Raw genomic sequence first — 24,747 nt, 5'->3', positions numbered from 1 at the left:
TGGGTCAGCTGCCCTGGCTATGTCCCATCCCAAGACCTTCCCCACCCCCAGCCTACTGGAGGGAGGAATATGTTGGAGAATATATGGCCTTGATGCTGTGCGAGCACTGCTCAGCAGTAACCAAAACACTGGGGTGTTATCAACACCTTTGTAGCTACTAATACAAAACACAGCACTGTGAGGCTGCTATGGGGAAAATTAACTCCATCTCAGCCAGACCCAATACAACACCTGTGGGATAGTTTTTACTATTGGCTATATTAAGGAAATGCAGAATGAATGGAAGGGAAATTTGAAGACAGAAAAAGAAAAGGCAATGTTTTATGATTCTGACAGTTATCCATACCCACTTGCTCAGCATAGAAGGGTCACTTCGGCACACCTGGACTGAAATCAATGACATCCACTGCTTGAGTCAATATTCCCTGAAAAGAGTAGAAGCTGCCAAGCCAGGCTCTTTGATGTTACCATTTGGTCTTTGTTTTGTTGAAATGTCATCCTCTTTGATATTTGAGGCAGATACACAAATAAATTAAAGGAAGAGCTTATGCTGAGTGCATGAAAATGGTACTTGTGCATTTAAATGGATGTGGAAGCTGCATTTGTACGAGCATTTTATCTGCAACAGACAGGACTTCATAACAAGATGCCTGCCATGACGCAGGGATAAGCAGCTAAGGCAAAAGGCATATTCATCTATTCTAATGTGTAATTCCAAAATATAACCTTTCCTTTTGGTTATTATTTATCTAATTGCACAGCCAAATTTAGTCAGTGCATTTGAAAGCATAATTAATTGCAATGCACTTAGTAACATTCCATTCTGCACCGCCTGTAAGTCAAATTGCTGTAAGACAGATTTGATTTTTGGAAGGGTTTTCATCACACCGTGTGTACTGAAATTAATTAGTGAGCCAGGAGGGCAGTTACTTTTATCCTACTAATTGGATATGCTGGCAGATCTTATGCCCTTGTGGTCAGATGTTGGCCTCATTTGCACAGTTCCAGCCAGTGGGATTACCTCACTTGGGTGGTAATCGTGTGTATATTTAAGAATATAATTCACTCTTTTCAGTTTAGTAGGAGTTGAACTGGTTTGTGCGAGCCATAGCTTTTCTCTGAAAGGATCAGAATTCATGTTGTCTTAACACAGCACTGAATGACTACCTATGGTTTTGCAGCTACCATGGGGACTTTAAAAGCATTCAGCATGGTCCAAAGGGGTCTTCTCCACTGATTTTCACCATTTACTATAGTTTTATAAGGTTTGGAAGAGAGTGTTTATGAAATGTGACAGTGCAGTTTCACAATAATTTGGTTTTGGCAGCAATATCAGCTTAAGAAATTCCCCTCTCCCCTCTCCTGCCTTTGCACTGCAGTTCACTGACCTCTTGGTTGTGCCAACACAACTATTTGTAAAACAGTGTGATGCCCTGGATGAGTGACATAATCCAAGCTAAACTGCCTACTTTTTGCTTTATGCTTTTTTGCTTTTTGCTTTTTGCTAAGAGGAAGATGGCAAAAGGGGAGGTAAACTTTGGCAAAAGAAGGAGTGACTGGGGAGGGAACTGCCTAAACAGGGATTGCCACTAAAAACCTTCAACATTGTGAAACTGCTGTTCTGAACCTGGCTTCTTGGTGTTTGGGGTTTTTTTTCCAAAGCAGAGATCACACACACTATGTAGAAGGAAAAAGTTGGCAAAAAATAAAAGCATGAGACTCGTATGTCTTTTTATCTGCCTCAAGTGCAAATTACTTGTTGGAAGACTACAATGCCCTCTGTCAACAGTTCTCAGATATATGTGGGGTTTTTCTTAATCCATGGGATATGCTTAGTCACTAGCTTTCTCATGCTATGGTTTGAGAACTACTGCTATGGCAGTTCAAACACAGAGCACATGGCTCCACAGAACAAGCCTTTGGTGCGCATCATACAGATGAAGCCCTCATGGAGAGAGGAAGCAGGATCAGCAAGAAGGTGGACAGGGCAAGAAGAGAGAGGATGACAGAGAAGCTTCATCTGGGGAGACAAGGAGCATTGGCATGCTGGGACCTGGTAGGGCAGGGGCTTCCTCACAGCTGAAGGTCCTGGGAAGAGAGTACAGTCATAGCCAGGGGTGGCTGGCAGGTGACACTGAAGCTGATGCGATCCAGGAGCTCCATGTGTTATGTTTACCAGAAGACTGATAAACCTGAGATTTTTCATCTGCTTTTGAAAACTTACCTCTTTTGAATGAGTGAGTTTACACTGGTCATCTGAAATGGCCAGGAGGCAAGTTAAGCAGAAGGAAAAAAGAAGGGGAATAAGAAGGACATGGAAGAAATATGTAGCTGAGGAAGTGAACACAGTTTCAATTTACTAGAAAACATCTTTCAGTACAGAGAGCTTAAGAACAAGTGGGAAGCAAGATCAGCACCTCTAACAAAATAATAATACTTATTTTCAAGTACTAGTACTAAGGGGGTTTTTTACATTATTTTTCACAGGAATAAAACTTCAGAAGTCCAAGAAAACATAACTCAGATTTTCCTCAAAGCCTATCAGATCTCAGCTGGAAAAGGTACATAATTCCCAAGAAGAAAGCAAGATTGATTGCAGAAAGGAATGAGAAAGAAGAGAAGTTTTGACAACTCAGAGCAAGAATACGTCAGAATTTGGTTTTTGGTTTTTCAGCAGCAGCTTAAAATTGTTCAGAAGTCCAGATATTATATTTTTTTCCTCTTTTTTCACAAGGGAAATGAAACCTCTTTTCCAAACTGATTCTAATACTGATGATTGCAATGTCATTTACAAGCAGAGCTCTCTGTGCATGAGCTACTTCCATTAATGCAAGAAGAACTTAAAATGAAAACAGAGATAGGTATTGATGTGAACTAGTTCCAGCCACTTACATAAGCAATGGTGGTAGTACTAGATTTTTAGAAAATAGCATGTTATCCATAATGACCCATCAAATATCTTCCATAAACAAATGTCAACCTGTTCACTGTGGGTAGTGACTTAAGAATTCACTATGGGCAAGTTGTAGAGAGTGATTGGCCTTCAGAGACATGATGGTTTTCCTCCTCCCTGACTTGGATGGTAAAAATTCCAGAGTTCTTCAGGGGGTAGGACTGAAACCAATTTTTTTAGAGCCAGTAGCAGGGCTTGCAAACTTCACCAACTGCCAAACTTTCACCTGCAGTTTGGCAGGTATCACAATAATGCATTTGCTTGTAAAATATTTTCATATAAAATATTACTTGAAATCCTGTTTATGGAAACCAGATAAAAGGGGTTCAGAAAGCTGAAGCAAGTTTGCAAATCTTTGTTAGCAAATATTTTCTTTGGTATTCCTCCAGCTCTACTGGGTGAGATCTGCTTCACCTAATGCTAGCACTGTAAAAGTTAAGTAGCTAGGTTAAGCATGTCATTTAAAACAACATGCTGCAGATGATGGAGAGAAATAAGCACTGTCAGAGGGCAATTCATTCTGTCTGTATCAGACACCTCTTACAGGATCATGAGCCACCCCCTGGAGATACATGTATCTCTTGATTGCAAAGGGAATACAGGTGATTCATTTGGAGAAGACGCTGTTGAATCAGATTACTGTCATGCATGACTTACCCTTGTGCCAACTGACACACCTTCGATAGGACTTCATGCAAGAAATCAGCTGCTGTGGTCCCTTTTCCTTCTCTTCCATTTGCACACACATCCACGGGGTAGGTGGGCTCAGTTTAATTGCAACTCTGCTTTGGTCAGGACTTAAAGTTTTGCATAACACAAAACAGAGATGTCCACTTATGCGGATCCACATTCAAATCACCAACCATCCTGTCAGACCTTGGCTTTTAAGGAGACTTTAAGGTTTTATAAAAAAAATTCCTATGTTAAGACAGCACAAAAGAACATTGCTGTGAACCAAACTACATGCTGGTTCAGTTCCCTGGTATGGTTCATGTCCCTGTAAAATAACTTTCTCCTGGCCTGATGGTGGGAGTTAGGATAAGCCAGGATCCATTCCCTACAGGGAATTTGGATGCAGCCTCTAACTGGAGATGAAGGAGTTAAGAGCAGCCCTGTGGAGAATGACTTGGGAATACTGGTGGATGAAAAGCCGGACATGAGGCAGTAACGTGTGCTTGCAGCCCGGGTCAGTTGTACCCTGGGCTGCATTAAAAGAAGCATGGCCAGTAGGTTGAAGGAGGTGATTCTGCCCCTCTACTCTGCTCTGGTGAGACACTACCTGACATACTGCATCCAGTTCTGGAGTCCTCAGCACAAGAAAGACATGGATCTGTTGGAGCAGGTCCAGAGAAGGGTCACAAAAATGATCAGAGAGTTGGAACACCTGTCCTATGAAGAAAGGCTGAGAGAGTTGGGGTTGTTCAGCCTGGAGAAGAGAAGACTCCAGGGAGATCCTACTGCAGCTTTTCAATATTTAAAGGTGGCTCATAAGAAAGATGGAGACAAACTGTAGCAGGGCCTGTTGCAATAGGACAAGGGGTAATGGTTTTATACTAAAAGAGGGTAGATGTAGACTAGATATAAGTAAGACATTTTTTTACCGTGAGAGTGGTGAAACACAGGAACAGGTTGCCCAGAGAGATGGTAGGTGTCCTGTCCCTGGAAACATTCAACATCAGGTTGGATGGGGCTTTCAGCACTCTGATATAGTTGAAGGTTGTATATAGTTGAAGTCCCTGCTCACTGCAAGGGGGTTGGAACAGATGATCTTTTAAGGTCCCTTCCAACACAAACCATTCTATGTTTCTATGCAGGGTAAGAAAGCTTATCACCATGGACCTAGTGTGTGCCAGCTTACCCAAATGCCAGAGAAAGGTCCTGAGAAGATTAGATACAGGTTTAGCCCCAAGTATACTATGCCCCAAGTATACTATGCCTCTTAGGTTAGACAGTAGATATAATATTCCACACTGAAACTGGTATTTCTATACTTGTAGTACATGTATTTTGATACAGAGCAGAAAAGTTTTTCTCAGTGCTCATACAACAGATTCGTTTTCCATCATCTTCAATTTTATGACTTTCTTTTTACATTTGTAACCTTCCAGTGATTCAGCTTTAACTTATGAGCATCACCTCAGATAGATTCTGCTGCAGCAACTGCTTGCTGAGAGCAATGATTACCACATAGCTGACAGCTAAGAGTGGTCCTACAACTACCTTCTGCAGTCACCTACAATAGCCATTTTCTAGAGAGGGCTAAGGGAAAATCTAATAGCATCCTACTTGAAGGATAACCACCAAGATGATGGACCAAACCTGTTTCTGCTAGTGGTAGATTGTGTATCAAGGGGTCACAACCAAAAATTGCAGATTGGGAAGTTCAAGTAGAACATTAGGAAGGCTTTATCAACTAGGAAAGGCATGCAGCACTGGAACAGGCTACTGAGACTTTTGGGTTCTCCATTTTAGGCAAACTTCAAGGCTTGGCTGGAGAAAGCCATGGCCAACCTAATCTAGTACCCAGTACTTTAAGCAGGCAGCTGGACTGGGTAAGCTTGAGAGGTCCCTTACAATCAGCATTTCTATGAGAGGCTGAAAGTGTCTCAGAAAGTCCTCCACTTCAGAGTGCTGCCTGTGCTCCCTTCCAGCTCTTTCCTGCTTCTGTGCTCCTCTCAGGTCAGGCAGCAGCCCACAGAGGTTATACAGGAAGGATTATTTCCTTGCTATACCTTCCTCTTCCTCACACTGCTTCTTCTGACCTCAGCAGAGCTGCACAAATTTGCCTAAAGAAAGAATGTGACCTTTTGACAACAGAGTCATCCAACAAATTGTTCTAGTTTGAAGCTATTTTGCCCGATTCCCTCTTGGTTTTTTCTTCACCAATGGGAAGGTTTACTATGCCTGGAATGCAAAGTTTTGGTCACCACTCGCTGCGATATAATTCCCAGTTCAACAACACGCACCAGAAACTTGGTTTCAGCCAGGAGTTGTGCTTTTCTCTTATGCAATGGGCTGTGCTTCAACAGAAATTCCCAAACATGTTTTTGAGGGTTTTTAAAGTAGAAGTGGTAGAGAAAGGTAAGTTTATTAAAAAGAATTCATTGGCTCATGAAAAAGCAAATATGCTGGGCTGAAGCAATAGTGATGGCCTAGGTAAACATATTACCAGTTATGAAGTTCATGTATTTAATTCGTATTCTAGATATGTATTCTGTACATTTATAAGTAAACACATATACATACATTTCTAATTATAGAGAAATATGTGTTTACACGTTGATACTGCATATATAAGAAATCAACAGAAGTATTTGTGCAGATTATCAGATTATTTGATTCCTAGGTATACACTTTGTGGTTACGAGGGCAAGAGGCAGACACTGCATGGTAAGCCACTTGATTTTGACTGCCTCACTCCCTCTTTCTACAATAATTCACTTACACAGCATTTGTCCTAAAATTGAGTCTGGGCAGCTTCACATCACTGATATTTAATACAAATATAGGGCAAAATAACCATCTGCCAAGATTTCCTGTTTTCCATTTCAGTATCTCGCAGTGTCACAGGACTCAGGCAGTACTCAATATCCCATAATCCACTATGCATCCATTGCTAATCAGCATTAGGATGAATCCTGAGATCTCATCCAGAGCTGAGATCAGATATGAGTGAAAAATGCAGATTCTTTGCTTCACAACTCATCTTTCCTCTAGAAATTCCTGAAATACAATGGACATTCTTTAAACTAATTACGACACTATTTTAATCAGAAGAAATTTCTCACAAATCAGTAATGCCTTTCAGAATGGAAGATATTTCTGCAGGTGACAAATCTAATGGACCTTAAAACTGTAATCTTATTATATACATATAAAGCTTTGATAGATATTTTGAGATAACATTTTTATTGGCCATAAACTATTATTCCCTGCCAGATTGAGATAGCCTGAGGGGAAAAATGTTTGGCTCTTCGAAAGTAAGGCATATGAGAAAAACAGTGGGAAAATGCTATTTTTAAAAAGACTCTGAGCATTTTCCTAATAGGTTTTGTGTAAAATATGTTACAATCATTGAGCACATGGTGCGTCAGAAAGCTTGAACTGGTGTTCCTTTGGGATGTCTTGCACAATTGCTGTTGTTTTTTGTTTTCTTTTTTTCCAACACAGATCACTAAGATTTCCCAGAAAAGCAAATTACCCCTGTTAAAAAAAGGAGAGAAGGATTTTACTGTTAAGTTTTCCTTTATTGCTAGAGCAAATGCTAATAGTTTAAGTGGTTATAATGGATGGTCAATTCAATTGAGTTTAATTCAGCAGAAAACCCAGTGCATGAGCAGGAATTTGATGGAGCACACCAGTTATTGCTACCACCTTTTCTGTTTTTAAACTGTAGGCCTTCCTTGCATCTGACCTGTAGGTTCCTGAGGACCTGCCTGCTGCCAGGAATCAGTCTGTCCAGCCCCACCAGGTAGTAAGGTGGCATGGCATGAAGTGCAGATACCAGACATCCAGCGCTACACAGATTAAGATCCCTTTACTAACCCACCCTTACCTCCCTTACACACAATGGGAGTATTGCTAGGTAGCTGTACCGTTCTTGTTCAGCTTGTAGTGTGCTTCCATGAAGGGTAACAGGAAGAAGATAACCCACCAGCTCCAATGCAGGCAGAAGCAGCCCTGTGCCACTGGTCACTGTCCTTCTGTGTCAGCCCTTGGTCTGTGGAAGCCTCTTGTGCTCCTTGAACACAGGCTAACACATTCACACTGCCTGAGCAGAAGCACCAAGATTCACATTTTGGGCTCCAGTGTTTCATCTTCCCTTCCCACCTCTGCTGCACCCTTCTAGGGCATTTTAATGAGAACAAAACAGCACATGGCTTCATCAGCCTTTGAAGATGCAAGAAGGAAGAAATAGGTAGATACATATTTATATCACACTTCTGGGACTCCAGATGTTAAGGTTGCTCCCCCTCCATGCTAACTGCAGACATAAGGGGTAGGTGCCTGTGAGAGCCCACTCTTGGTCCTCATCACAAACAGCACTATGCTGTTTTCAGCATCATCACTGGTTTGTCTGGTGAAGACATATCCTGGATTGAGCTCGCTGTGACATAAAAATGACTCAGGACAGAAACAGACACAAAAACCACCCACCTTCAAAGTCAGAGTCCTAACTGATTGAGAAAACAAGTCCAGAATCCTGTCGTCATCAGCTGCTTCCAATTATATCCTGCATGTCCAAAACATAGCCTTTACCACCCCCAGAGTGGATTGAAACATGCAAGCTATAATGTGGAGACCATGAAGGAAGAGTGGGGAATTTAAGGTTACTCCTCTCTGGAGGAACTGTGGGTACAGAAAATGAGAACAAGCCCTCCAGGAACATCAGCTAGGGCTGGATTATGGTTCACAGGCATCTCAAAGTCAAAATATTCTATCGGTTGCTGTTCATTGTGGGAGGGGTTTTCCTACACAGAAGCACAGTGTCAAAAGGAAATCCTTCCAGGGGAGAGGACCTTCCTCCTTCTGAGAGCTTATGAATTTCTGCAGGCGGGTGACTTGAATGATGTTCATTGGTGAAAACAGTCAGAAGCCAGCAGTGTTTTAGGAACCTGTCAGGAGACTGTTTGATCCCTAGGGTGCCTGGATTTCCTCAACAATATTTTGAGGCTTTAGCTGAACATTAGTGTTCTGTGCACACAGTGACACATAAAACTCATTGCTTTGCTTGACTAGGGACACTAACAAGAGACTGAAAGAAAAAATATGCAATCAGCTGGCTGGTTTATTGATGCAGCCTCCTTATCCATAATCTTCACACACTTCTGCACCCCATCGCCATGAAACATTGTATTGTATTCTATCACTCTATTGTATTCTTTCCAAACAGGCAGTTCCTCACAGACATCTATTTCTTGAAGCACAGGGATCTGCAGTTCTGTCTAAAAGCACAGACAATTGGTCAAGTTTCCATTTTACCCTATTCCAGCTTTCTTCAGTGCATCTGGTAACAGATCAGCAAGTGAATCCAAACAGTGGCATTTAAACCCCTCAGAAACTCCCTTGCGTCCTAATCTCCTAGATAATTAAATTCTGCACACATATTCTCCCAGTATGTTCAGTATTAACATTGAAAAAGATATTCCTCACTTCATGCTCATTTTTTAAACAGATGTTCCAATATCCTGAAGAAAACTGAACTATAAACCTCACGTATGTGTATATTATAATAACCTCAAAACAAACTAGAGACAAAATGTTTCCCATTGAGCAGCTACCGCTTGTCTTGGAGGCAAAGGCAGTTACATTAAATCCTTTGTGTGGTGCCCACTGTCATTTACCACCCTAATGCCAAGGTACCCCAAGGCAAGCCATATCCTTTACCACTTGCGATGAAGTGCTGGAGTCTATCCTGCTCCACGACTCCTAGACCAGGCAGGTGAAGCTGGTGGAGCCTCTGCCAGGCAGCTACAGTCAAAAGATGTGTCCCATCAGGGTCTGCAACCATAATGTCCTTGTTGAAGTGTCACAGACCAATGCCATGCACTGCTGGGGGTCTTCTGCACCATACCACACAGTGTGCCAGACACACTGTGGCAGCATCAAAGCTCAGGACGTAGGTGGCTGGCTTTGTTCACTCACTTACAGGTGTCAACACACTGTTCTGCAGAAGTTTAGTCATTGTCCCAAAGGTCTTCAGACTGGGTTTGGCTCTTAATGTCTGTCACCTAGGAGGTGAATTTACTGGGTCAGAGTTTGGCAATGGCATTGTTTCCATCCTCCCCAGAGAAAACAACTCTGAGGGATCTCCCAAGTCCCTCAGATTCTAGCAATATTGCTCCCCTTCCTCGCATAAACATAATCGAAGCCAGAAGTTGTCAGAGGATCCTGCATGTGTATGAACTGTGCAAATACCTTACTCTTTGGACTTATTGAGTAAAACAAGACCAGAGATGACTGCAGAGTAAATGATTTTTAGTTTTCCTATGACATGACAGGGTGTCCTGCATTTCCAACAAAGTACTTAGAAAATAACCTAATCCTCTTATGCAGGAAGTGCTGGGGAGTTGTTAGAGGTAAGAGCATGCAACAAAATAGAAGAAAAGCACTTTGCATCTTACATCACAGCCAGGAGAATTTGGGTCCCAATAGCGTCAAAATTCTTATACCTTGATGTTCAGATGACTCAGAGAGATACCTTGCATAATAGAGCCTTTTTTCTCCCTTTCAGCAGATCATTGTAGACACAAGCCTTTCTTGTTTTTTTTTATAGGTGGATTGCTTTGGTTGGGAACTAACCAAGCTGGGAGTGCTTTGTGGGAGCAGCACAGGTCTGGAGCCAGAGTAGCCTCCTTCACTCTAGGCTGCCCTGTGCATGTGTCCACAGATAGTTATGTCCCCAACCTCTGTTTCCTTTACAAACCCTCACAACATCTTCAAGCAACCTGACTTCTATCAGTTCTGTTCAATTTCAGGCTTTGCTTTTTTGGGGTTAATTCCCCTTTTCTTTTTCCATTGATCTTACAAGTGAAGTGTGTGTTGTAGGTAGAACTGCTTTCTGTGCAGGGTCTGCTCAGGTGCCCAGCAGATGCACAAGGGCAACTAACTGGAGATAAACTGGTGCTGTCAGGGAAGACACAGGGAGCCTGGCAATGACCCATCAGGTCCTTATTAGGCAGGTGCTGTTCTCGCCAAGCAGAGGAGAGTTCTATTCAAGCACAAAACTGTATGGGGTTTTTTTTCTGTCCATGAGACAAGCTGCATACAGTTCAATGGAGAAATTGCAGGCAAAAACTTTTAATCACAGATTACTTTGCAAGTAAAAAATTCCTTTTTCTGTCAATTTTGTAGCTTTTTCTCTCACAGATATTTGGCTTTTGGCCTCTTCCAGCACTAACTGCTGCTAGCTTCACTCTGGATCATGAAGCCACGAGGCGAAAACACTTAAACGCACACGTAATTAGGAAAACAGATAGCAATACCTCTAGCAAAAAAATCTACAGTTTTTCACAAGAGCTGTATTCTGTCCAGGATGATGATTCACCTGTACCCATAATTTCACAGGGAAAACTTCCAAAGGGGATGTCAGAAGAAGCTGCTCATAAAAAGAAGTGTCCAAGCCTTCTTCACAAAAGCCACCTTCTTGCTCAACCTGGTCATGTTCATCAAGCTCCACATACTGAAGTGAGGTGTCACCAGTGACCTTTTTGGTCATTTGGAAACCAAAGTTCAGCCTTGATCATGACCCCAGACATTGTCGATCTGTCATCTGTCATGGGAATAGTCAGTCTACTTCAGTCAGGTCAAGAAAAAGGCAGAGGAATTCGTAGGTAGAGAGAGTGCTTTCTTGCTGAGCTTCAGACTGTGCTTCAGTCAAGATACAAACCAACATTTTTACATTTTGCTCTTTTCCTGGTGGAAAGCAAGGTGAGAGCAGTATTTTCTGGGTTTAGTTTCAAAGCAGCAACCTAACGTCCTCTATGGGACATCAGAATTAAGTCTTTCCACGTTTGACGCCCAAATGCCACTCTAAGCCTTGTTAAAATATGAAATTAAATAAAGTCACTTACCATGATCCTGCTCTCATTCAAAGTAGCTACGGAGCTTGCTGGACTGTCTTGTCCCATCTGACCTTTCAAATACAGCACCATTGCTGTGTTTTGGAGCATCTTCCTCATCTGCTCAGGCACAACCACTAGAAGGAAGGACTTGTATTGTGATATAAAGGTAGGAGCTCTACCCTGGCCAAGCAGAAGCATCTGGTGATTCCCCAACACCTCCAGGAGAAGGGTGGGGGACTGGGCTTGTACAAATTCAATAATTTCAGGTGTATCACAGTGTGGGAATCCTTGTTTCATGGCACTAGATGAGTCAGCTGTCTTTTGCAAGTTTATCAGTTTAAATCACTATTTTCCGGCATCTCAACAGGGTTTGCTCAATATGAAAACAGACTGCACAGGGCATTAACTCGTCTGTCCTGGAGCTGCTCCAGCAAAATACAGAATTGCCAGCTTGTGAGAAAATTCCCACCAGGAATACCACTCTTTGAAAAATGACTATATCAACTGTTGGTCTACTGAGCTTTTTGTAATGAAAGGGTTGGACCAAGTTGTCAGCATTGAATTTTGGAAAGATCAGACCCCTCAAGAAAACATTTCAGGATACATTAAACTTTAGACTGCATTCTGTAACCTTCGTGAGGGAACATCCTTGGCACATCCTTAGTAACTCAAAACTCAGAAGCAAGTTTCTCCATGAGTTCACCCATGTTTTCACACTTACTGAATTAACCCAGGCTGATGGGCAGGTTTAGCGTAAAAATAAAGAAAGCACCTAATCTTTCACATAAAATTAGAGTGAAAGCCATGGGCTCAGGCACAAGATCAAGTCACTACCACTGTGTTATCAGTTAAACTGGCACCTTTGGCCAATGGCACATGCAAAGTCATCTGATTGAATTCTATTTCATTGTGAGCTAAGGTCAGATAATCAAAATACCTTGTATTTGTCAAAGACTGAAAGGGCGCTCATGGACGGTTACCTTCAATTACTTCCAGTAACTTGTTATGGTACTTTGAGTGATATTGCATCTGAGCCTCGAGTTTGCTTTGATATTTTCAAATATTTCAGCTGCTTGCAAAGGACCAAATCACTTACCATGAAAAGAGAAAACGCATTTAGACAAGTCACCAATAAAGAGGTCCATATGGGCCCATCAACTCATCAATGCATTTGAAATCATGCTGGTTTACAGAGTAACAACAATTAGTTAAGGTTTCAGTACTTTGCATTTGAAGTTTTAATGCATTATTGTTGATTGCATTAACCAAAGAAGATTGTTTTGGTTAATAATTGCATATTCTGGTTGTAGATTCACTGGGAGTCCTTCCCAATCCCTAACCAGGAGGTGCCACTCTGTTGCACCAGAACTGCTCCAAGCAACATGCAACACACTGTGCAGCTGCAGATGAGCAGTTGTGCTGTCATCCAAATCACAGTAGGTTGTCTCTAACCTCATGCACTGCACTGCTCCAAAAAAGTGAACATGAACCCCAAGCCCCATAACTCACTGCAACCTTTGCAGTGAAGCCCTGAATTAAGAGGTGGGCATGTTTCCATCTTCAGATAGCTTTTGCAGTTCTGTGTAATCACACTCACATGGACTCATCTGCTCCTGGTTACATGACCACACTGCCATTTAAGTTTCCTCCTCTGAGGCCACAGCACTGGGCCAGCCTGAATAGGGATGCTGGCAGCCTGAACAGCACAGGGACTGGCTGGGGAGGGAAACATTCACTGACAGCATTAGCAGCTCATGTGGCTAGCCCTGCCTGACTCCAGCCCTCACAGTCAGCCAGGGACAATGCACCCTGGCCCCAAGGGTTTCACTCTTATCAGGGCCCAAGCTCACCCATGCATCCTTCATCTCTCACTTGTTCTTTCTTTTCCCCTTCAGTTTCCAACATACATGAGGAATAAACATGCCCTGGGCAGCAAGCTTCTGGGATCTTGCTACCCTAGTCAGATGGTGGAAAGAATGCATGTTTTGGCACCTTGCCCAGCAACAGACCATCAGTGAGTAATAAACCCCTGTTTCCCCCAAGACAGCCAAATCACTTGTCTCTTATTGTCTTTTTATTTTTTTCCCCCAAGGCATTTCAAAATAAATAAAGACAGGTGCCAGAGCCTATTTCATCTCGTCTCTTAATCATTTTGTATTTATCATAACGCAGGCCAGTGCTTTATTACATGGGTTGCCTATTTCCTCACATAGGCATCCCATATCTGAACCTCAAACTCTCTGCCCAGAAAAACAACTTCAGGGCAAAAGCAGAAAATGTTTCCTTTGCTATTTCAAATCCATTGAACAAACACCAACAGCTTCACTGTCCGAAAGGAATAAAATGAATTTAATATTTCCTAGGATAAAAGGCCATTGTTCAAAGGGTTCTTCCCCTTGCTATCCCTGTACTGGTAAAACCCAAGCTGACCCACTACTAAAGTAGTATAAGATAAAGGTCTTTGGGCAACCAGGAGCAGAAAGAGCTCAGAAAAGGCATTGTTTCCCTTTCAAAGGGAAGACCCAGGCTGAAGATCCTCCTTTCAAAAAGGCAGGAGTCTCTCACAGATCAAGGTTCACTTCTCAAAATTACATGTCTGGTCTTCAGGTTTGCTCTGCACAGCAGCAGCTGTGGCTTGTGCCAGGCTGGCCTAGCAAGTGTTGTTACTGCAATGGTCAAACAAGCATCTCCCAGACCCTGCCATTCATTGCACGACCACTCAGCAAGGAGGCCTGACCCTGCTGCTCTTTGCCACAGCAAACTGGGAGTCCCACAAACCCCACAGAGATGCTCTCGCCCTGGAATCCCCCCACCCTTTCTCAAGCTACTTCCACTTCATTATCTGTAAGAAATCTCTCCAGAGAAAGGGATTTCCCCACATTTCAATCTGCTCAATCCAAGACCACACCATGAGGCATCTTACTAGGACATGTGAGGAAGGTATTTCCAAGTGAGGGGGCGAAACGAGCTATCTCCAGGCAGAGGCGGTAGCTCTGCAATGCTCTGACTGCCAGTATTTATCTGGATAAAATCTATCCAGAATTTAATGTGTGATATGGAGAAACTCATACTGTCGTGTAAGGGAACAATTCTGCCTCTTCGGTGGCCTTCTGCCTTTTTGTTTGCACTGAAGGCCTTCAGTATGAAACACTCATGAACCATCACTTCGCTGAAGCGTTTGTCTGATAAGCTTCAGCCTTTCCACTAACACAAGCTGCTATTTCAAGGCTGGCAGCTTGACTCATTTGCTTAAGCACAAGTGAACAGTGCGATTTCTAGCTGCCTACACCATCTGAGGCATCAGCACAGGGACAATCATACCCTACTGGAGAGGCAGCCAGAGGCCATGCCAGGCACCCGAGGATGCCTCGGATGGCACTAGATGTTTGGGTTTAGGCAACTGAATCAGGTCAACAGCACGTACAGAGCAAGCACCTTACCTAGGACAAGAGTGCTGGTCTCATGCTCAACTCAGCACAACCTCAGTTCAGTAAACCCAAACAGAGACGTCCTCATGCTTTGGAAGGATGATAAAGTGTATTTTGTGCATTTATGGTACCCAAACCATAGTCATGCCAGTGTGACAGAAAATGCTGCAGGTCCAAGAGCCTCCATCTGAGGGAGCAGAACCTGAAATCTTGGCATACATGGAGCACCAAAAAAATGAAGGGGCAAGATGCTGGGCTTGGAGCTGTAGGTTCCAAGCAGCCTCCGCTTTGGTTTCTTTCAATAGTGGGTTTACTTCAAAGACACTGATGCTATTTTAGAGTGTTGCCTTGTGTTTATTTCTCCTTTTTATCTGTGCAATGAGTTAAAAAATGCCATATGCCTGTTTTTATATTCCTTGGGCTTCACCCCCACACACACCCCATACACACACAGACTTTCCAGTTGACTAAGGAATGCTAAACATTTATCTGTGGCTCAGCACAGCCACTGGTATTCCAATGCATACATCCAGTGTGGGTGTACTGAGATATAGATGCCATATGGAAACCACATCTGACACATACAGCTTGGGACAAATGGGAGAGAAATCTGTGCCACTCACGCTCACCATGCAAAGAACTTTTTCTGAAGATTTTTTTGCTTTGGCTTTATATCTCCCTAATACACAAAAGCACAGATGCCAGCTTGTTACCAGAAAGGAGCCGGAGGGAGAGCTGGGGCTTGAATGTGGCACAGAGGGAGAATCGGTCACCCTCGGCTTCCACCCCTTCCCGGGATTTGCAAATGGGCTGGACTCAGTCTAAGGAGGCAGCTGCGCTACACCCACCCACCGACTGGCAGCTCCACGTCGACATTCCCATGACTGCCAGGAAAGAGCTGGCTGCTGTTCTGCCTCCCAGAGCTCCCTCCCTTCAGGGGACAATATACACCTCACCTTCTGAAAACTGGATTCCCAGATACTTTATACAGCCAAATGATAACTGATAGGCAAAGAAGAGAAATCAAGCAAGGCAAGGAGTTTAAGGTGGGTGGGTTGAGAAAAAGATAACTTAGAAACCTATTTAATTATACAGATGTTATGGTGATTAGGGTCATCCAAGTAGGTAGATGGATTTGCAAATCCAGGAAGTTTTGCTCCAGTGGCAATAATTTCTTCCCCCTCCATCCTGCCTCCACTTGGATCTGGTCTAGACAGCACAGAGCGCCTAGAGGTAACCGACCTTGGCCATCCCCCTGTTGCTAATGACAAGCAGGGTTGTACCAGCGCTGATGCAACTTGTTCAGATGCTCAGGGCAGGCTCAGCCCCCAGCAACACTCAGGCAGTTTGAAGGGAGGCTGCTTTTCCAGGGGTGGGGAGTAGGAGAGCCATGATTTAAGAAGGTGGCTGGCACCAATCCCCAGAGAGGTTTGCACGTGGGAGGCTCTATCACCCACTCCCTATGCAAAGAGACTTGTACCGCCATTCAGCTGGCTGAACAAAGACCCAAGGGCTGGGCCAGCAGAGGGAACATGTTGTTCTGCAGTGTAAAATGGATGTGGAGCCCAAAAAGTTAGAGGTGGTCGTGCTTCTCGGTGGGCGTGGGGGATACGTGCAGCAGCATTTCTCTCAAGTCCCAAAAGACCAAAATTGCAACATGGGGAACTGAGCTGGGTAAATTCATTTGTTTAACCCCTAAAATGCAGCTTCTAGCTGGCTGCAATTGCTCATAAATCATCTCAGTTGGAGTGAGTGATGAGAAAATGTCACAGATTTTTTTTTTTGTCTCCCCAGCATCAAAGGTTTTTCCAGTACTTACAAACTGCTGTGGGGTGGTGGCAGTTACTGTCATTTCTCAGGGGAACAATTCTCTCAGCATCCATTATTCTTAGTCAATCCAACCTGACCTGAAAACCTTAACACCAACACAGTCCTAGAGAAAAGGGACTAGTTCACGTCCATCCAAAGGGGATAGAGAAGGAAAAGGCCAGGAGAGAGAGGTGGGCCAGGTTACTAACACATGGAGGGGAACTGGAACAGTTTCATAGAACACAAGCCAAAGAACGTGCCTGCTCTCCTTCTCCTTCAAGCAACTGCACAGCAAGGTGCTGACTGTAAAAACAAATACAACATTACAATGCAGAGGCAGGAAAAAAACAAATCCCAATCACACAGAGGCAGAGAAGAAAAAAATTAATCAAGTAATGCCAAACCTAATAATAACACAGTCCTCCCCATCAGCCTCCCCAAAAGAGAGGAAAGGAAAACAAAGGCACTGAAACACTAAACACAGGAATTAATGGAAAATATCAAACAAATGCAAGAATAGCAAGGACTGCAAGACTGCACACTGGCCTCCACTTCCCTTTCCCCCCTTATGCATACAGAGAAAGAGAGGGAAAGCAAGCACCATTCCCCAGTCAGAGTATTTCTGGAGTTGGTAGATTGGAAAACTATTTGTAAGCCATTGGAACCAAAACAGCTAAACTTTACTCTTCTGAATGGTCTTGACTTGGTGTAGTCATGCTATTGAATTAGGGATGAGGTCAATGCAATTGTATTTGAACCTGATGTCCTTCTGTGACAAGGTGACCCTCTCACTTGGTGAGTGAAAGGCTGTACATGTTGTCTATCTAGACTTTAGTAAAGCCTTTGACACCATTTCCCACAACATTCCTCTGGAGAAACTGGCTGCTCATGGCTTGGGTGGGTGTACTCTTCACCAAGTAAAAATCTGGCTGGATGGTCAAGCCCAAAGAGTTGTGGTAAATGGAATTAAATCCAGTTGATGGCCAGTCACAAGTGGTGTTCCCAAGGGCTCAGTATTCAGTCCAGATCTGTTTAATATCTTTATCAATGATCTGAACACTGGGACCAAGTGCACTCTCAGTAAGTTTGCAGACAACACAAAGTTGGGCAGAAGTGTTGATCTGCTTGAGGGTAGGAAGGCTGTACAGAGGGATCTGGACAGGCTGGATTGATGAGCTGAGGACAATGGTATGAGGTTCAACAGGGTCAAGTGCTGGGTTCTGCACTTGCCTCACAACAACCCCATGAAATGCTACAGGCTTTGGGGGAAGAGTGGTTGGAAATCTGCCAGCAGAAAAGGACCTGGGGATGCTGGTCAACAGCCAGATGCATATGAGCTAGCAGTGTGCCCAGGTACCCATGCTGATACAAGCATGGGCTGGTATCAGAAGTAGTGTGGCCAACTGGACTAGGGAAGTGATCATCCCCCTTTACTCGGCACTGGTGAGGCTGCACCTTGAGTACTGTGTTCAGTTTTGGGCCCTTCATTACAAGAAATATATTGAGGTGCTGGAGCATGTCCAGAGAAGGGCAATGAAGCTGGTGAAGGGTCTGGAGCACAAGTCTTGTAAGGAGTAGCTGAAGGAACTGGGGTTGTTTAGCGTGGAGAAAAGGCAGCTGAGGGGAGACCTTATCATTCACTACAAGTATCTGAAAGGAGGTTGTAGTGCGGTGGGTCTTGGTCTCTTCTTCCAATTAACAAGCGATAGGACAAGACGAAACAGCCTCATGTTGCACCAGGGGAGGTTTAGATTGGATATTAAGCAAAATTTCTTCATCAAAAGGGTTGTCAAGCATTGGAACAGGCTGCCCAGGGATGTGGTTGAGTCACCATCCCTGGAGGTATTTAAAAGACATGTAGATGTGGTGCTTAGGGACATGGTTCAGAGGAGCTATGTTAATGGTTGGACTTGATGATCTTAAAGGTCTTTTGCAACCAAAACAATTTATGATTCTATGATTCTACAACTCTCCAACGTAAACCTCTACAGAGAAGATGTTTCCAGCTGAAATAGTCACCCAAGGGCTGCCCTTGGCATGCACTGCAGAAAAACAAGCCTTTCTCAGGTGAGATTCACCTCACCTTAAAAGAGATGTCTAAAATAGGCCAAGTGAGTCAGTCTCAACAAGTACCCATTTCTTTCCATTGCCTATTAAGGGAACATAGGTGTCTAGTTCAGGTGAAAGTATATGGTTATATGAGATTAATTCCATCCCTGGTGACCTTTGGTGAGTGTCCACTTCAGTTTCATCTTCAGGCCAGCAGCAATGATACCTACCCTGCTCTGATACATCTTCTCTAAGTACAATGCTGTAGTAATACTGAGGTTTTATTATTAATATTATTATCCTTTAAGAAAATAGCAGAAGTCTCTTACACTTCATGGTGGTGTGGGGGGGTGTTTGTTTTAGCTGCATTTATTTTAGGTCCTTAATTTCCTGTGCACATATTCAGAGAACATATTTATTTATATTTAATTTATTTTAGTGGATCAAAGGAAGAGAGAGAGAGAAAGTGCACCCTCCTCAAGTAATGAGACACATAGCTCATATTTGCCTTCCCTTCTAGCTCCAAACCCTCTTTCTGTGGCCCTTTTTCCAACCTCAGCCACACTACCATCCTTTCAGGCATGCAATGATTCCTTCTAAATCTCCCCTTTCCTCTTCAATCCCTTCCCACTGGCTATCAAACTCACCCAAGCCCAAGTTTCCCCAACAAGTCTTCTCACTCAGCTCTCCCAAAGCTTACCCCTGCTCCCTCATTGCAAGAGCATTGAGACTACAAGAGAAGTACAATTGCTACTCACAATGTCTGTGTTTGGACATGGGCATGGCAGGGGAGGCAGCAGTCAGGCTGTGGGAGAATCACTGTTCACTCAGTTGTTCCCTTCAGCATGAATATGCAGAAAGGAGCAAAGCCTTTATGGATGTAAGTCACAAAGCCTTGCTGAGCTAGCTATTTATAAAGAGATGAGAGTTTCGCAATCACTGGCAGATTTCCACACAGATACAAAGGTGCATCTCTAATGCAAGACCACCATCCTGCCAAATTTTGAATCTATGTCACACTGCGGGGGGAGGCAAAAGTTCTCAGAGAAAAGGCCAACAGAGCTTTTTAATATTGATGAAATAATATTTATTTCCCCAGTGTTCCTATTGGAAATGGCTGAGTTTTTTTCCTTCCTCACATCCCTCCACATCAATGTAAAACATCTGATGCAGGTGAGGAAAATTCTGACATGGACTCTCTCCAGCAATTTCTGTAGTGGCGGGACTGTTCAAAATGCTGTTCACAACTAATAAAACACAGCATAGCATCATTTACTCACAAACCTAATTAATCTCCAAAGCTCAGATGACTGCTTCTAAAACATTCTATCCTTACTTCCCAATAGACAAATTCTGCTCTTACAATGAGATGGACTTCACAGCTAACCACACCAAATCTTACCTAAACAAGGTCAAAAAAATGCCCGCACTGGTCTTCATCTGATTTATTCCTGGCCCTGATTCAGTAGATATGAGTAAGTTGAAACACTGAGTCCACACAACCCACATTTTGGGGAAGTTCACAATGTCTTGCAACATGCCTTTTTCACAAAAGCCACAGTAATGTTCCTAAAACTTGTTAAAGGTGCAAGGATGACTTGAAGGAAAAGGTTTTGAAAAGCCAGGGAGATATCCTCATATACGTTTTAAGGAGCACTTCTTGTATGTGAGCATGTCAATCTGCTCCCTGTGTTCTGGTGCACCACCCTTGTTCAGTTTCTGTTCACTTCTCACATCTATGAAACCCTAAAATCAGTGTCACAGCAACTATTTTTCTCACACAACACTATTGGGGACAGTCATTAAGTTTCTCCAAAGCAAGATCACCCCTGTTTGCATAATTCTGAGTGTCCAACCTATACCAAAAGGTGGAGATCCACCATTTCCCCACACAATCTCCTGCAGTACTTCACTATCCCCACTGCTAATCTAACCTCAACATTCCTTGCTGCTGTTTAAACCCAATCTAGCTTCCCCACCATGGACATGTAAAACAGAAGGCTTCCTTCCGTTATGCATTAGTCTTACAGATATCTGAAGACTGTTACCATCCCCTCCACTCCCCAATACTCTTTTCTTTTCATTAAATCACCCATCATTCAGATTTCCTTCACAGTACAGGATTTCTAGACCGTTGACCACTGGCATGTCTCTCTTCTAAATTCCGTTCCACAGGTCTACTTTTGTCTTGAAGTCCCGTCTCCAAAACCAGATATATATGTCATAACTGAGGCTCCAATAGCAGTGGGCAGGATGGACAACTGATGGAGCGTATCAGACCAGACTTCTCCATAAACATCACAGAGTGGCATCATGTCTAGTTCATAGCATGTGCCTTGCCTTCAGATCTGGGTTGTTATCATGACCCTTACAGCTCTGTCGAGACGGTATGGCAGAAATTGAGTTATAATTTGAACCAAGGCTCTTAGCTTAGCCTCCCAAGGTGGTGAGAAAAAGTAGGTATGCCATTCAGGAGGGAATGAAGGAGGACAGGCAGAGTGCACCCTGGGCCACCATCACAAGGAGCTGGCTAAAAGGCCCCAAGGTGTGACTTGTGATTAAATAGTTGGAGGACATTATTTTTTTGTTCATGTCATGTAGAATGAGCACCTTGCAGAGACGTTACCCACCAGACCTCCCCTGGGAGCTGGTAATCCCCACCCGATGGCACCAGTCAGGCTCCAGCATCCGGACCACAAACCGTAGAAGGGCAGCTTGCCAACTGGTTCTTTCAGGGCATCCGCATACTTGGCGTGGCTACGCTTACCGGTTTTCAGCAGGCTTTGAGCCTTTCCTCACATCATCCTCTTCTCAAACCACAAGGCCTGGCGTATCTCTGCTTCTGCTTATATAATACTCCCAAATTGGCTTTCACATTCTCTCTGAACTGCACACAAAACCTTTGCCTTAGAGCAAAACACTCTTCTCGAGCAACAGGGAACCAGAGCAGGCACTGAGGTTCCAGGACTGGACTCCCACTGCTCAGTGAAGGGCAGATCCATGCTGCAGCATCCACTGTGTGCAGGGGTGAGCGAGGTGCATGAGCAGAAACAGCTTTTCCCAAAACACCTGCTGCTCACCCAAACTCCTCCGTCTCAACCTCAGCATGCATATAAATTGTTGCAACTATGTCAGAAGACCAGGAATGCATCATGGAAACCCTTCCCCTGTAATCATAGCTGGGTGTAACATTTGCAAGTGTTAAGTGCTTATGTTTGTGCAACAGCATTTCCGTACACTGTGTTCCACCTGGACTGCGGTAAGAGGAGTTCACTGTGACCCTGTCACAGCATCATATTTAGGCACAGTCACACTCTCCTGCCATGAAGGAGATGAGGGAGGGAGCGGGGAGCTGAAAGCTCTAGTTTAGTGCCAGCTGAAGCAGTAAGTTGAAGTGACAAAATTCAGGTTACCACCCACTTTCTTCTAAATTTGACATTTTGCTGCTATCATTTTCCACAATTTATCTCAGGAAAATGTACATTTAGGAACAGCAGCATGAATCCAGTCCATAAAAGTCAAATTAAAGAAAGTAAGTAATTTTATTGATAAATGTGACAAGCACAAGTCAGAGGGGACACTAGTAAGAGGGACTTGGGCGGCCAGGACACTGTAGAGGTTGTTGCAATGGGACTGCAGGACGGAACATATAGTGACTGTCAGATTGTCAACAAAAACACTCAGATGCACTTCAAATTCCTTTATTCAAGGGGGAATCCAGTATTATTCCAATAAATACTGAATAAAATCTAGTTAAGTAAGGGATAGATATATCTCTATTTAATCTCCACTTAAGTAGAGATAGAGAATGCTCTTATTAGATCAACAGACTCTTAAGTGTAGCTACTACATGGCACATGGCAAAACAAATGGAGGAGAGATCAGGCAGCAAACAAGACTGAGCACTTACCTGCCATTTGTCAATGTTGTGAGACTCGTGGATTTTTTTTTAAATGTTGAAAATACACTGGCAGAGCAGCAGAGAGTTAATTAAACTAATGAAAATGCTGAGCAGATGGAATGACCTGCAGCCATGTGTTGTGTTGGGGCTTGGGGCCAGGACGTGCACTGCAGCCTGGGGGTCCTGGGAGAGCTATGAGGAGGTGTCCCACAGTCCCTGGTGGAGGTGCTCCTTGCTGTGAAACAGGTCAGTGCTCCATGGGAGGAAACAGGGCCCAGGGACTGACCCTACAGACTAAGTGTCAGAACATTTAAGCAGGGATGGAGGGATCTGGATGGAGGGATTCAGACAGCCTTCATTGTTCCAGATAATCTCTTTGTGCAAACTGGAACAGTCCGAACATCAGAAATTGGAAAGAAACCATCCCAAAACACTAAACAACATGGAGACTGGAGAAACACTCGTGTCCCCTAAGAAAGCAGAGGGAGTGATAACCACAGATATGGATGAAGAGTGGTACACTGCTCTCCTCCTCATTTTGTGTACGTCTCAGGGGAAAGTGTTCCATCACATCTGTTCCACTAGTTTAAGTTAAATTTACAGAATATTGGAGTCAGCTCAAAACTGCATTTCTCAGTTGTTAAATTATTGGCCACGAAGAAAACGGGGAGTGGAAGAGAGAGGGAATGTGCAATCCAAACCTGCAGCTCTTTGAAACAGATGGACCTGAAGATTACTTCAGAGAGCAGAATCAGACACTCCCCCTGCTCCTTGGGAGCTCGGGGAAGTGGAGGCATTGTAGGAATGTCTTACTACTACTGCTGCTGCTGCTGCTTCACATGACGGCAAAGAGAAGAGCTTGTGGTCCCCCTGATCTGCTGCAACTCGACCTGCAAAGGTGGGTGATGGCAGACACATCTGCCAGGGCTCCATCAATGCTATCCCACCGAAGGGTTGTATGAAATCCTTTCCCATCCTTGCCAGAAGCATTTTGTAAAGGGATGCCTTGGAGTTTTGGTCTTCACTGGGCACTTATCCTGCCTCCAATGCAGTAAGATGTTTTTTAAGATAAATATGTTGCCCCAGTTGAGTTTGTTACAAGTTTCTAGATTTTGCCAAAGCCTAAGCAAAGATCACAAGATTTTTGTAGCAGAAACCAGAATTTGCTCTTTGTCTACATACTGCCCCATGCAGTGGAGTCCCAGCCTATCTGGGGCTTCCGGATGCTCTGAAAATAAAATAGGATACTTAGAATATTAATATATTTCAATAAAGCTACTAGTGTTACTGGTTATATCACTATTATATCAATATTCCTACTAATAGTTATAAGAGTAAAGTCATAATAAGCAGAACAGAACTAAAACTGACTTTTTAAAATGGAGATTCCTGAAGCCTCTTGCATTTGGAGCTGAATTTCAGGAAACAGTCCCATCATCTTCATTTGCTGAACAAATCAATGTTAGCCTGTGAAGTAGCAGCTCGTTTGCTAACAGGTCATCAGAAAGGCTGAAAGAAAAGTCAGCACACCAAGCATTAATATATTTGTAATAGTGCCAAAGGACAGTATGTAGATAAACAGCTTTAAACCTATCTTTATACTACCTTTTTCCTAAAAATAAATCAAAACTGTCTCCTTCAGTAACTAAAAATAGGCGTCCTCAAGGATTTAAAATCTAGTATTGATCTAGACAGTCAAAATGCAAGAAAAAGTCAACACTGAGAGAGGACCAAAGCAAAACCTCAGACCTGAATAACTCCAGTTTTAGGGAAGTTCTAAGTCTTGTTCATACAGGTGCTTCACATAAGAGAGAGGTGCTCTCTGAACCTCCTTTGTCCCGAGGACTTTTGCATCCCTGCAAGTGGTGATGTGCAGGTTGCACCTATATAACAGGGAACTTTCCCAGGCACAGAAACTCAATCATATACACCACAAGGATGGTTCCTGGCATGCTTTCAACTCAGCCACCAGCCCCCAGGACTGGCTCAAGAGCTGTCTGTGTTGTGGAGGTCCCTGAATAGGAGAGAAGAGTGCTGCTAAGG

This window comes from Antrostomus carolinensis, unplaced genomic scaffold, assembly GCF_000700745.2.
Source record: "Antrostomus carolinensis isolate BGI_N321 unplaced genomic scaffold, ASM70074v2 scaffold5004, whole genome shotgun sequence".
Classification (NCBI taxonomy): domain Eukaryota; kingdom Metazoa; phylum Chordata; class Aves; order Caprimulgiformes; family Caprimulgidae; genus Antrostomus; species Antrostomus carolinensis.
Note: the sequence above shows the minus strand (reverse complement) of the source record.